Source organism: Malaclemys terrapin, chromosome 11, assembly GCF_027887155.1.
Source record: "Malaclemys terrapin pileata isolate rMalTer1 chromosome 11, rMalTer1.hap1, whole genome shotgun sequence".
Classification (NCBI taxonomy): Eukaryota; Metazoa; Chordata; order Testudines; family Emydidae; genus Malaclemys; species Malaclemys terrapin.
In genome coordinates this window covers 22,797,469-22,809,611 of record NC_071515.1, presented here as the reverse complement: position 1 = coordinate 22,809,611, position 12,143 = coordinate 22,797,469, and the positions used below count along the sequence as shown (strand labels likewise).

Sequence of the window (12,143 nt, the reverse complement as noted above, 5' to 3'; positions counted from 1 at the left end):
CATATGCAGTGCAGAATCCAAGCTATAAGTTACACATTAGTTAAAATAACTTGTAGAGTCCTCTGTTGAAGCCTGTAGCGTTGTAAGAAGTGCAGGCTGATTACAGCCAGGTTTATTTTTTATCCTCTTCCCCTTTTTTTCTTAAAAACAAACAAACAGAACCACTAGGAAATTAAATTAAAAATAAATAACATAAATGCAGTGTTGAGCTTGCAGGATTAAATGTGCAGAAGTCAGGAAATTCCAAAAGATAAGGTTGCATTGGCAATGGCAACTCAGCCACGTCGCATACATGTAGCATTTTCCATTCAGCTTTCCCTTGTTAACTGTAACATAACTTTTTTTTTTTAGCATACCATAAAATATGCAGAATATGTCATGTGAGTAAGTGCACATTGCTGGATCAGACACTCAGAACAGAAGTGCCAAGTCATATATCAGTTGCTGGGGCACAGCGGTAAATATACATGTGTTTCTAAAAAAGTAAGTAAATGCTTAAATCCTGAATAAATTACCAGTCTGCAGACCCTGGGCCAAATTCAGATCTCCTTTAGACTGGGGTAAATGTGATTTAATTGGAATAAATCCCGATTTACAACAAAGTAGATTAATTTAGCTCAATGTCATCCAAACTCACAATTTTAAAAAAGAATTTATTTTTTCATGCTGTTTCCCTTCCAAATACATATGTTGTTCATCCAATGCCATTTGTGGAAGAGTGAGACCAGTGATTCTACTTATTACCAGGCAAAAAAAAGCTTGAAGAACATCAAAAGAAATGGTAAATTCCAAAGTTAAAGTTTGCTCCCAACTTTTTTATTTGTTTATAATTCTCATGAAATTGCTGCTTTAATACACAAATTATTATTTCGTAGTCCCTTCTGTCTTTAGATTCGGAGAGCTACGTGTGACTCCTTTTGTGTTGTGAAATACTGACCACATGGGAATGAGTTTTCTCATTACACTCATGATTACATCCACTGAAGGTCTCACTGGTAATTTCTCTCCTCCTCTGTATGACAAACATCAGTCTAATGCTATCGTTACATGTGTAAATTGAATTCAGTATTCATTTCTCTGTACAAACATCGCACAGTTCCATTACAACCCCGTTCTTAGAATTTGTATGCAAGAATGAGAGGTTTATTTTGTCTTCTAAATTGAGTGTTTAATAAATACCAGTGTGCTCAGGGCTTTATATCAGAGGGAAAATTTGTAATCCAGAGAGCTTCATGATGTAAAAACCCAAGCACAGAAACCACACTGTACAGAAAAAAATACAGTGAGTCAAACAGTGATCTGCCTTTGCATGAGTGCATGGGAAGGGAAGGTGTGCAAGGGCAGATCACAACAGCAGTCTCTGAGAATGCTCAGTCCTGCTTCCTTCCAGAGAACACATCACCCAGATAGGGGTGGGAGGAGGTGGGGCCATGCCCCATTCCCCACTACACTGGCCCATGGACCCAAGCTGGTGCACTGTTGGGAGTAATATGCACCACTCCTGTGGATGGTGTAGAGCGATCATTCCCCACCCCCTGCACACCAAGTAGCCCCGGAAGAGATTGTGTCTGCTCCATTAGGCTTTGTGCCTGATTATGCAATAGTATATATATATATATATAGGAGAACTTAGTGCAGATGGAAGGTGACATCCATGGGGCCTGAAGTCTCCTCTTGACCAACAGAACAAGCACAGCAAAGGCCGCCACAGTACAAATTCCCCAAACCACCCTGTCCGTGCGTCTCAGTGTGACATGGAAGGACCAGTGCTGCTAGGAGTGACTTTTCAGTATGTGTCTATTTGTCCATTGGGGACTGTATTGAAAAGATTGAACAGTATGGTTTTTTTGTCCCTACAGACTTGGCCTGGTTTTAAAATGGTGACCAGGAAAGCCAAAGCTGTGAATCAGATTACCAGTCCCCTCAGCTATCCAGTACTCACTATATCTGTAATATTTTCTGTATCTTCCAGGGTTTTTTAACAACATATATATGCCCATTACATTTAGCCGCTGTATTTCACTTTGCTAAATTGCACCACAAACTCAGTATATAAGGTGTTAGTATCTTTTGCATCACACATTATTTGTTGTACGTGTGATATGCACTTTGCTTTGTCTCCCAAAATTCCAGCTCATGCTTAGTTAAAACACTTTACATATTCAGACATACGTTTTCGGTTTAGCGTTTGTTTTGATTAGTAATTCATTTTATCTTTAAAAAAAAAGGAAAAGCACTGTTTATAAAGTTGTATCCTGACATCAAAGGATTTTCCGAATGTGCCTGCCATACTGTTTCAAGGTACAGTGGAGTGATTTAAAAACAAACAAACAAAAAAGCCTATTGGGATAATTATTAAGGAAATCTCTAGTTTGTTGTTTGTGTCAACGTGTAACTTCTGGCAGCCCTTTCCGACCAACAGAGTGGGGGCACAACTGGTTCCACTTACTTGGGAAAGTTACGAAATAAAACTTACTTCAGAAACTCCTGTTATTCTGTTGGGAGGCGAGGGACAGATTAAGTGGAGGACTTGCCAGTTGAAAATAGTTGCAATTGCATTGTTAACCATGAATCAGATAACTCCAATTGTTAATCATAGTAAATGTAAAATGCTTAATTGTTCTGGCTTGCTAGAGATAGACAATTTGTGCCCAGAATAATTCCACTGTGGGATTTGTTGGAACACACTTTAACTTTTTTTAATGATCCTTTCTTAAAAATAATTTAAAATAATTATTAGATTACATTCCGTGCAAGTTAACACATTCAATAACATTTATATGGGCCGATTCTAGGGATTTTCTAATTACACCGTGGAGCGTTTTTTTTAACATAGATCATAGAAATCCATTTTAACTGTGAACCATGACGCTTCTTTGGACATTTATCTGGCCACACTTGACATATTGGGATTTAAACCAGACCTATAGAGTAAAAGAATTAGGGCCTGATCCTGAAAGGTGCTGTGCACCCTCAGCTCCCAGTGATGTCAGTCAGAATTGGGGGCACACTGCAGTCTCAGGATTGAGCACTGGGTGGCTAATATGGGTACCCAAGGGTTGTCTTAACTAGCTCTCCCAGGCTCTGTGGTGTTGCTTGTTTACAGTCAATCCCACAACTTTCAAATAAAGTAGAGCAAATGTAAATACTGGTTTCTATTTATGGGCTGGGCTACTGTACAGATCCAAACAAAACAAAACCATTCATTCTCTGCAGCTTCTGTAATGGCCTTCTCTTTTTGCCTCAAGTACTGCATTGGGGTAGTAAGATAAGCTTTCTTTTAAGATATGTTTTCCAATATATTATATTATCTGTGTGTAGAAGCAGTTTCTAGGCCTCTTTGCAGCTTGCTAGGTTCCTCTGCTGACACACCCTGAATTCAGGTACTGGAATCCTACATAAAGATACAAACTGTGCTGGTTCATGCTAGAAGGTGGCTCTAGTTACCTCCCAACCAGCATGTAAAAAGAGTGGAATGTCATTCTGAGGCAGCCACAGCTTAGAGCTGGAAACTTAAAATGAGTTTTGCTTTGTTATTTTAGTTACTGATAAAGCCACACCCCTGGAAGGGGGTAAGTATATGTGTATACGCTGTTTGGAGCAGGGAGGGAAATGTATGTGCTTAAACTGCTGTGGATGTGCTCCGGCATATCTGGGATAGTAACAGTAACTATTAACAATACTGTGCAATTTTATGTAGCCTCCACCTGAGCATCTCAAAGCACTTTACAAATATTAATAAATGTAACTTCATAGTAATAGAGGGAACCATCCAGAAGTGCAGTCTCCTGTATTCTTTGCAGAAATTCTCACCTTGGATCAAGTTAGCAGATATACTGTGCCATAGTCCACGTTAGAGGAGTGTAAATTCTAGTGCAGGCAAGTGTGTTGTACACTAACTGGTACATGTGGACCCTGCTGGCTTGCACTAAAAGTTCCCTAGTACACGTTAACGTAGCCCTGTTTCAAACTGTACTCTGCAAGTAGGCTGCAAGAGGTAACTGCTCCAAGACATGTGATAGTGCATCCATAGATATGATTTATACATGGTTTTATTTTTAAAAAATTCCCCAAAGAACGCTGCTTCTCTGGAAGCTCAATGCATGACCAGATTTCTTGATGAGGAGAAAAAGAGTGATTTACATGCATCTGGGAGAGATGGGGAATTAATCTGTCCCATCGGATTATTAATAATACACCTGTAATGGATGCCAAGAAAACCCCTGACTGTATTTTCTGCAACAAACAAACAGAAAACAAGCTAAACTGCCTTTAGATAGCAAGTAAACATCACAGTCATGAAAAAAATTTACTCCCAGGTGTTGGAAGTATGATACTGTAGGAGCTTGTGAAGTAGGTAGAATTTGTTTTATCGAATATCAATTTTCTGAGGTCTTGTGCTACAGCAGAATCTACAATTCATCCTTTTAACGATCTTGGAGCTTCCAGTGGTTCCAGTATTTTACAGTGGAGTTATAAGAATGATTTACTGTTAAATATTTAAGTGCTTAACCATGTAATGGTGAACTTCTGTTGACATGTGGCTCACAGGTGTCGCTGCTAAGGGTCCAATCCAAGTCCCAATGGTGTCATCAAGAGTTGGGATTGGGTCCTAAATACCCTGAGAAGAGAAAAATACTGGCACCAAATCCGCAGAGAAAAAGGAATGAAATAATGACTAAATACTGGGATGGGGAAAAAGAGTGTTTACAGGATGTTTATGTGTTTCCTAGACACGTCGTAGTTTTGAATGAGTTTGGGGCCCAGTTCTGAAGTCCTAACTCATACTAAACTTCTGGTCAGTCAGTGGGAGGCTGAGTATAAGATAGCAGAATTGGACTCTTAGCATTCATGCCCTTGAAGAGCTACATGTCACAGTAAACATGTTGCAACATGTTTATTCTTCTAACCCTGTTATTTCGTGCTGGACCCGAAACCGTGTCAACTGTGTGCCTGATTGCATGGCATGCTCTTTGCTAAAGGATCATACAGAACGATTTGCCTTTTCTTTCTAACAGGTCTCCTGCATTTTAAAACATGCTGGCAAAAGGACGTCAGAATGTTGCCTGATTGTAAATTGTTCTTTATTTACCATAATTTCAGTATGGATCAGTACTGAAGATAGATGTTTTCCACTGGGCAAAATTCTGGCTTGTTTGTAAGAGCTGGTCAAATCCTGCAGGCCTTATGCAGTTGTTTCTCAGGATTGAAGTCCACTTGCCTGAGTCAGGTGCAGAATTTATCATTTTGGTTTAGTAGTGAATAGAGGATAATTACAGTTTTGGTGCTCAGTAAATCCCCTTTCTCCCCTCAGTGAAAATATGTAACTCTCTTACAGTAAGGAAAAATGTGCATTATAAACCCCTGCATGATTTGTCCTCAGAGGGTGAGATCCTGCAGGATGCTAACTCTCTTCTTCTCCTGTTGTCTTTAATGGGAGCTGGAAGCACCCTGCACCTCACTGGATCAACAGTCACTCATTCTGGATTAGTGGTAAATAGATCATGAGCACAGATTTACAGGTGCTCGTGCTGAAGTCGATGAGAGTCTGGCCATTGACTTGGAGCCCAGTCCTGGTAGATGTTGAGCATCTCCTGCTCCTGTTGACTACATCAGAAGTTGCAGGTGCTCATTATCTCTGTCAGGATAATCATCTCTGTCAGGTCCTTCGTTCACCAGAACTCACCTGCTTCCCCATGACAGTGAGTACCCACAAAGAAGGGTCTCCTGGGTGTTCAATTTTTATAGATTTATAGGGACCAGCATGACCATCTCATCTGACCTCCAACATAAGACAGGCCATAGAATTTCACCACGTGATTCCTGCACAAACCCATAACTTCTGCTTGCACTAGAGCACACCTTTTGGAAAGGCATCTGGTCTTGATTTGTATATTTAAAATAAAAAAAAAGGAAAATAATATAGAGACATAGTCTAAAGAACTGTAATAAATGGAAATAATAATGTCAGGCTCAGAATAATGGGCCACGATCCACCTGAGCTTTTCCCCAAGGAAAGCACTCTGGTTCCCCAGTCAAATACTTTCTCCCATCTTCCCAGTCTCAAGACAGACTTATTCTCAACTCCCCTATCCTGAACTCCATGACAGCCTTCCTCTGGATCACAACCAAGTGTTAGTGCCAATTATACATAGACTTGACAACTAGGGAGAATATGGAGCCATTCTATGCCTCACGTCCTACTGACTGGATGAGCCATCCTCTTCTACCGGCACTCAAAATCATAAACAAAACCTCACTTGCTCTGCCCTGCAGAACCTCTATCTGTGGCCTACATGACCAATAGCACCGATCGTTTCTTCTTTGGATTGGGTGAGGTCGCAGAGGTGGTATTGAACTTCCCACAAGGAAGTGATGATTAAAAATAGAGAGAGCTATGAGTCTCCACTTCTGTCCTCTCTGTGTCTGGCCATCAGTAAGTTCTAGATCTGCCTCTTGTCTTCTACCCAGCCATCTCCCTGTTCTTTTTGCTATGCATGTGGCTTTAGGACAGCACTGCATCATGCCTTAAAAGCTCCATTGGCATTGGGCACACAGTAGCATGGTGAATTTACAGTTCCAAAGAATTATTTTGGGGGAGTTCTGTGGCCTGTATTATACAGGAGGTCAGAGTAGATGTTTGCAATGGCCTTAGAATCTGTGAAAGCCATGTTTACAACAAACTGCTGGCTACAACCTCTCCAGCCCTTTCTGATGCATTCAAAGCAGGAGGTGGGGACATCATGTGAGGGACTACCTGCAGCTTCCCAAAGATCACCTCTGCACTTTGGCGGTCAGAAGAGGTGTGGAGAACAGTGAGAGAGGATTTTCAAGGCTGCTGCTGGCACTGGGCTCTTTGTGAGTGCAGGGCATATGTCCTCCAAGCATTAACTATACATTTGCGGAGTTACCGCAAAAGATGAATATGGGCTACTATGTTTAAAGCCTCCATTCGTTCCTACAGAGTAAAGGAGCATTTTCCTACTGTAGAGTCTCTTTCGGTTTGAAAATGTGAAGTCACTTCTAAATTTGATCTTTCTTTATGATAGGAAGTTGCCTAAAACATTTTCATACTAAAGCTACAGCATTTTATTTGATAATAAAAATGAAACGAGCTTCCCTTTTAAGTGTTGCACCTTTACTCTTGACTTCCTCTCTTCTTCCTTTAGTCATTATTTCTTGTATAGTGTTCTCTTTGATTATCTGCCATCGAACATTTAGAGAGAACAAAATGGTGAGTCGGGAAAGTAGTTAAATTAGGGAGAAAAGTCCCATATGAATCTATTTATTTTTCAGAGGAATACATCTCATTTTGTCAAACTTGACATATGTGGTATCGTCCAGGGAGAAAACTTTTGCAATATCCATAAAACTTTACTTTTGTGCAAACTTTAAATATGGTATCTAGCTTTTTTGTTTAAAATCACATTCACCATTTTAAAGCGATGAGAGTCCAGAAGATAAGGAGATTTGTGACTTCGAATTATTTTTGTACTATTCCTCTAATTTAAAAATAGCCCACTGCCATGAGAAACCTCAAGGCACAAGAGTTGAAATTCTGACTTGAATCACTTCATGAATGTGATCCTATGCCCTCATGAGTGCTCCTTGAGAACAAGCACATGAGACTATTTGTAACTTTCTAACCCAAACCATTCCTGAAATACAATAGGACAAAAACAGCGAGAACAATTGGCCAAATAGACAGACCCATTCATTTTTCTAAGTCAAGGTACTTGTTTGATGGCTTGTTGGATTTATTTTGAATTTTCCACAAACGTTCTCCTGACCTTAGAGTAAGCAATACCTAGACTGAGAGGAGCCTTCCTCTCCGCCCCTCTCCCCCACAGATTTAGGGTTGGGAGGGAGAGGGAATCAAAATTGGGGCTCAAAATATAAAATGTCTTACAATTATGACTACAGGACCATTGATATGACTCTGGGGCTATGTCTACACTGGACGCCACTGGTGATGGCATGTAGCGTGTAGCTACTCGCTGCAGTGACAAACAATACTGTGGTGTGTACAGGGCCGGTGCAACCACTAGGCAAAGTAGGCGGCTGCCTAGGGCGCCAAGTGGTTGGGGGCAGACAAAAGTGCACTCCGGGGCGGTGGTGGAGTGGAGATGAGCTGGCATGGGGAGGGCCACCTGTAGCAAGTAAGGGGGGGGGGGGCGGCACACAGGGGAACCGCTCCCCGCCCCAGCTCACCTCTGCTCCACCTCCTCCCTGAGCACGCCGCCCCGCTCTGCTTCTCTCCCTCCCAGGCTTTGGCGCCAAACAGCTGATTGGCACCACAAGCCTGGGAGGCGGGAGAAGTGGAGCAGCAACGGTGTGCTCAGGGAGGAGGCGGAGCAGAGGTGAGCTGGGGTGGGGAGCTGCGGCATGGCTCCCCGGGCCGGGGGGGTGGGGAGCTGCCGTGGGGGGGGGGTGCCTCAGGACGGAGAGGAGCTGCTGCAGGGGGAGGCGCCTCAGGGTGGAGGGAGGGTGGGGAGCTGCAACAGGGCTTGGGGAGGGGGCGGAGTAGAGGTGAGCTGGGGTTGGGAGCTGCTGCACGGATCCCCAGGCCGAAGGGGGTGGGGAGACTCAGGGCGGAGGGGAGCTGCCGCGGGGGGGGGGAGGGGAGCCTCAGGGCAGAGGTGGATGGGGAGCTGCCACAGGGGAGGGTGCCTCAGGGCGGGGGGGGGCAGGCGCGAAACATCCTTGCAACGGACTTGGGTGTGTAGCTACAAGTGGCAGTAAAAGGCTCTGCCAGGGAGAAAGCAACAGGGAAAGGCTGGGCAGCAGGGAGCTGCCAGAGGCTTTCCCCGCTGCCTCCCCCTTGCTTGAGCCTTTCACCGCTGCCAAAGTCTGTCCTGCGGTGGGAAAGACTCCAGCAGTGGGATGCTGCACTGCTAAAAATAGCAGTATAAACGGGGGAGGTACTGCTTGGGCATGTTGAGCGCCATGTAGGATATATACCCTGGGGGTTCAGGTGTGTCTGTACGCACCTAAGCAATGCCCCACTTTCTGCACTGCTATTTATACCTCAGCTAAGGGGCGTGCAGTGTAGACATACCTTAATCCTCCAACGTGCAATGACTGTAATTGTGCACTGTTACCCTCTGTGTAAGACAAGAGTACTAAAATAACCAGCACCGGACATGCCAATCGATAGAATGGCAAAGAGAAGTTACATATGCTGACTTTGAATCTCTAGTAAACCTTTAGGTATGTCTATTTGGGCTCAGATTGTGCCAGGGCTCCATTCAGGCACTCAAATGAGGAAGAGGACAGAAGGAGCCTTCTGCATTCTCCCCACCCCCATCCATGTTCCCTGAGTGGAGGCCCGGAATATTCCCTCCCAGCACCAAAGTGGCAGAGGGGAGGTGGGGCCATAGCATTTGCCCCCTCTCATACACCTCCCAGAGCTTTCTGGAGGCACAAAGTGGAGCATTCTGCACCCTTCTCAGGGCTACAGAAATGGGCACACTCCCCTTGTGGGCCTGGAGTCTCTAATACTCAGGGCCTACCATGCACAATCTGAGCCCTGAAGAGCTTTATTACACTATAACAAGCTTAACGCCTTTCGTATTTCCTCAGTGAAACAACGGACTCTGAAGCATTCCACTCCTCCACTAGATTTTGAATGTAATTGTGATCTAAGATTCAGATAGCCATGCAAAGTATGTGTTTAGATTGTAAAGGACCCTTCCAATCTAACCTGCAAAAAATCTTTGCAAGGGCAGTAACTCAGTGAGAACCATGCTATTTTGTATGCTGGAGAATTTAACTTTGCATCCTGCTTTGAAAGAAAAGCTGCGGCTTAGGTGGGACTCACGTCCTACAGGACTCTCTGGGGCCTTTATGAAAAATGGATTGTTTCCCTGTGTATAAAAAGGGTGAAATATGAGAACAGTCGTAAAGTCCCATTCTGTAATAGAGTGAGTATTCCGTATTATCAAAGGAAAAATGGGTCCAGGAAGACAAAGCAAACCAGCTAGATTTGACGAAGGCTGTCTGCCCTTCAGGAAGTTCGAGAATTAAGGGCTAGTTAAGAGGCCAGTGAGCAGAACTTGCTATCTCTGCTGAAATGGCTGTTCCAGAGCAAGTCTGACAAGGGTGTGAGTGTCTGACTCAAGTGGTGATCAGACCAGTATAATCACAGTACAACCAAAGGTGTCCGGAATGTGGGCAATGAAGTCCCAAACTCTAGCCCAGGACTGCCCTCCCTCTAACTGCAGGGGGAGGATGAAGCTGATGAAGTACAGGTTTTCATTAACAGTGCAGGAAATCAATTTCAGTTTATCCGTGAATGGGTGTACAAGTACAGACAAATTGTGCTTGCGTACATTTGATTTTGAGAAACTTCTTGTGTACATTTATATGCAAATTGGCAAGAGCTGTGGGCTCTTGGCAAACTGCCAACGTGGCTCTGAGCATACCACAATTTAGGCACTGTGTTTGTCTGCATAAGGGGCTGGATGGCAACTGCAATCAGGTTTTGAGATTTGCTCAAGAAAAGCTCACCCGTGACAAGAGAGCCAGAACAATAAGCAGAAACAGTATAACTAATAATTCTTCTTGTAATTTACAGCTATTGCAGAAGATACAGCCAACTGGGTTATCTAGAAAACGAGGAAGAGAAACTGGAGCCATTCAGTTTGGTGAGACACCTGATTTTTTCCTCACTAACCACCCTTACAGTTATCATAGTGTTGTAGATAACTAATCTCTGAGACTCTTGACTCCACATTCACTTCATCCTCTACTGCTAATTACTTACTGTGATCTATTTTTTTACAAAGCTATCCATTTAGAGACTGATTTTCAGACATGCTGAATACCTGCTATGTCTGCTGACTTCTGTTGTAGATGGTGCTCAGCACATCTGATAATAAGAACTCAGGGTATGTCTATGCTGGGAAAGTGCATCATGTTAGAAAACATGTTAGTTAACACAATATTGAACATGACACAAACATGATTGTCCTTGTCCACACTATGGGTTAAGTATGTTAGCTGGTCGTGGTTAACCATAAGTTTGGTTGGTGGTGGGGAGACCCTAATGTTAACCAAGGCCAGCTGACATGTTTTAAAATACAATTATCCTTGTCTACACTAAGGGCGAAGCATAAAGTTGTCAAAAGCGCTTAATTCTGTATTCAAAAGTGACCCATGGTATCTAATTGCCTCAAGCCACCATTGAGAATGGCACTTAGGCTCCTAAATCACTTTTGAAATTTGTACCTTAAGTCACGTTTAAAATAAGTCAGTTAACAAGTGTTCTAACATGATGTATTTTCCTAGTGTAGACATACCCTTAGTGTCTGCACACACCCTGAATTTGTATGCACAGGGCATAGGATGATTGCTGGTCTAATTATCCCATTAACTCCTACAAATGAGAGATGTAGGAATGTTGTATGGCCCTTAATATATCAATGTAATAAACAAGTAGCCCAATGAGAGAGAAATCTGCTAATAATAATAATTCCTTTATTATTATCTCTATCCTACCGCCATGACGTTTATTTTTCATTTTACTGTCCCGTTAGACCATCAGTGTTCTCCTGATGTTTTCCAACATCAAACACCCACATCTTGAATACCGGGTGCAGATGTGGTCGCCTCATCTCAAAAAAGATATATTGGAATTGGAAAAGGTTCAGAAAAGGACAACAAAAATGATTAGGGGTAGGGAATAGCTTCCATTTGCGGAGAAATTAAGAAGACTGGGACTTTTCAGCTTGGAAAAGAGATGACTAAGGGGGGATATGATAGAGGTCTATAAAATCATGACTGGTGTGGAGAAAGTAAATAAGGAAGTGTTATTTACTCCTTCTCCTGACTCAAGAACAAGGAGTCCCCAAATGAAATTAATAGGCAGCTGGTTTAAAACAAACAAACAAAAGAAAGTATTTCTTCAAACAACGCGCAGCCAATGCGTGGAACTCTTTGCCAGAGGATGTTGTGAAGGCCAAGACTATAACAGGGTTTAAAAAAAGAACTAGATAAATTCATGGAGGATAGGTCCATCAATGGCTCTTAGCCAGGATGGGCAGGGATGGTGTCACTAACCTCTCTTTGCCAGAAGCTGGGAATGGGCGAAAGGGGATGGATCACTTGATGATTACCTGTTTTGTATGTTCCTTCTGGAGTGC

At 42.9% G+C, this 12,143-nt stretch overlaps 1 protein-coding gene across 3 annotated transcripts in view; it reads left to right on the top strand.

The window, feature by feature from the left end:
* The window catches only part of SPATS2L (spermatogenesis associated serine rich 2 like), a 134,960-nt gene that overhangs the window by 22,228 nt on the left and 100,589 nt on the right, over positions 1 to 12,143 (top strand). For all 3 annotated transcript variants that reach the window (XM_054044824.1, XM_054044826.1, XM_054044827.1), the window contains exon 2: positions 10,577 to 10,646. The gene's annotated coding sequence lies outside the window, so the exon portion shown is untranslated. The remainder of the gene's footprint in view (positions 1 to 10,576; positions 10,647 to 12,143) is intronic.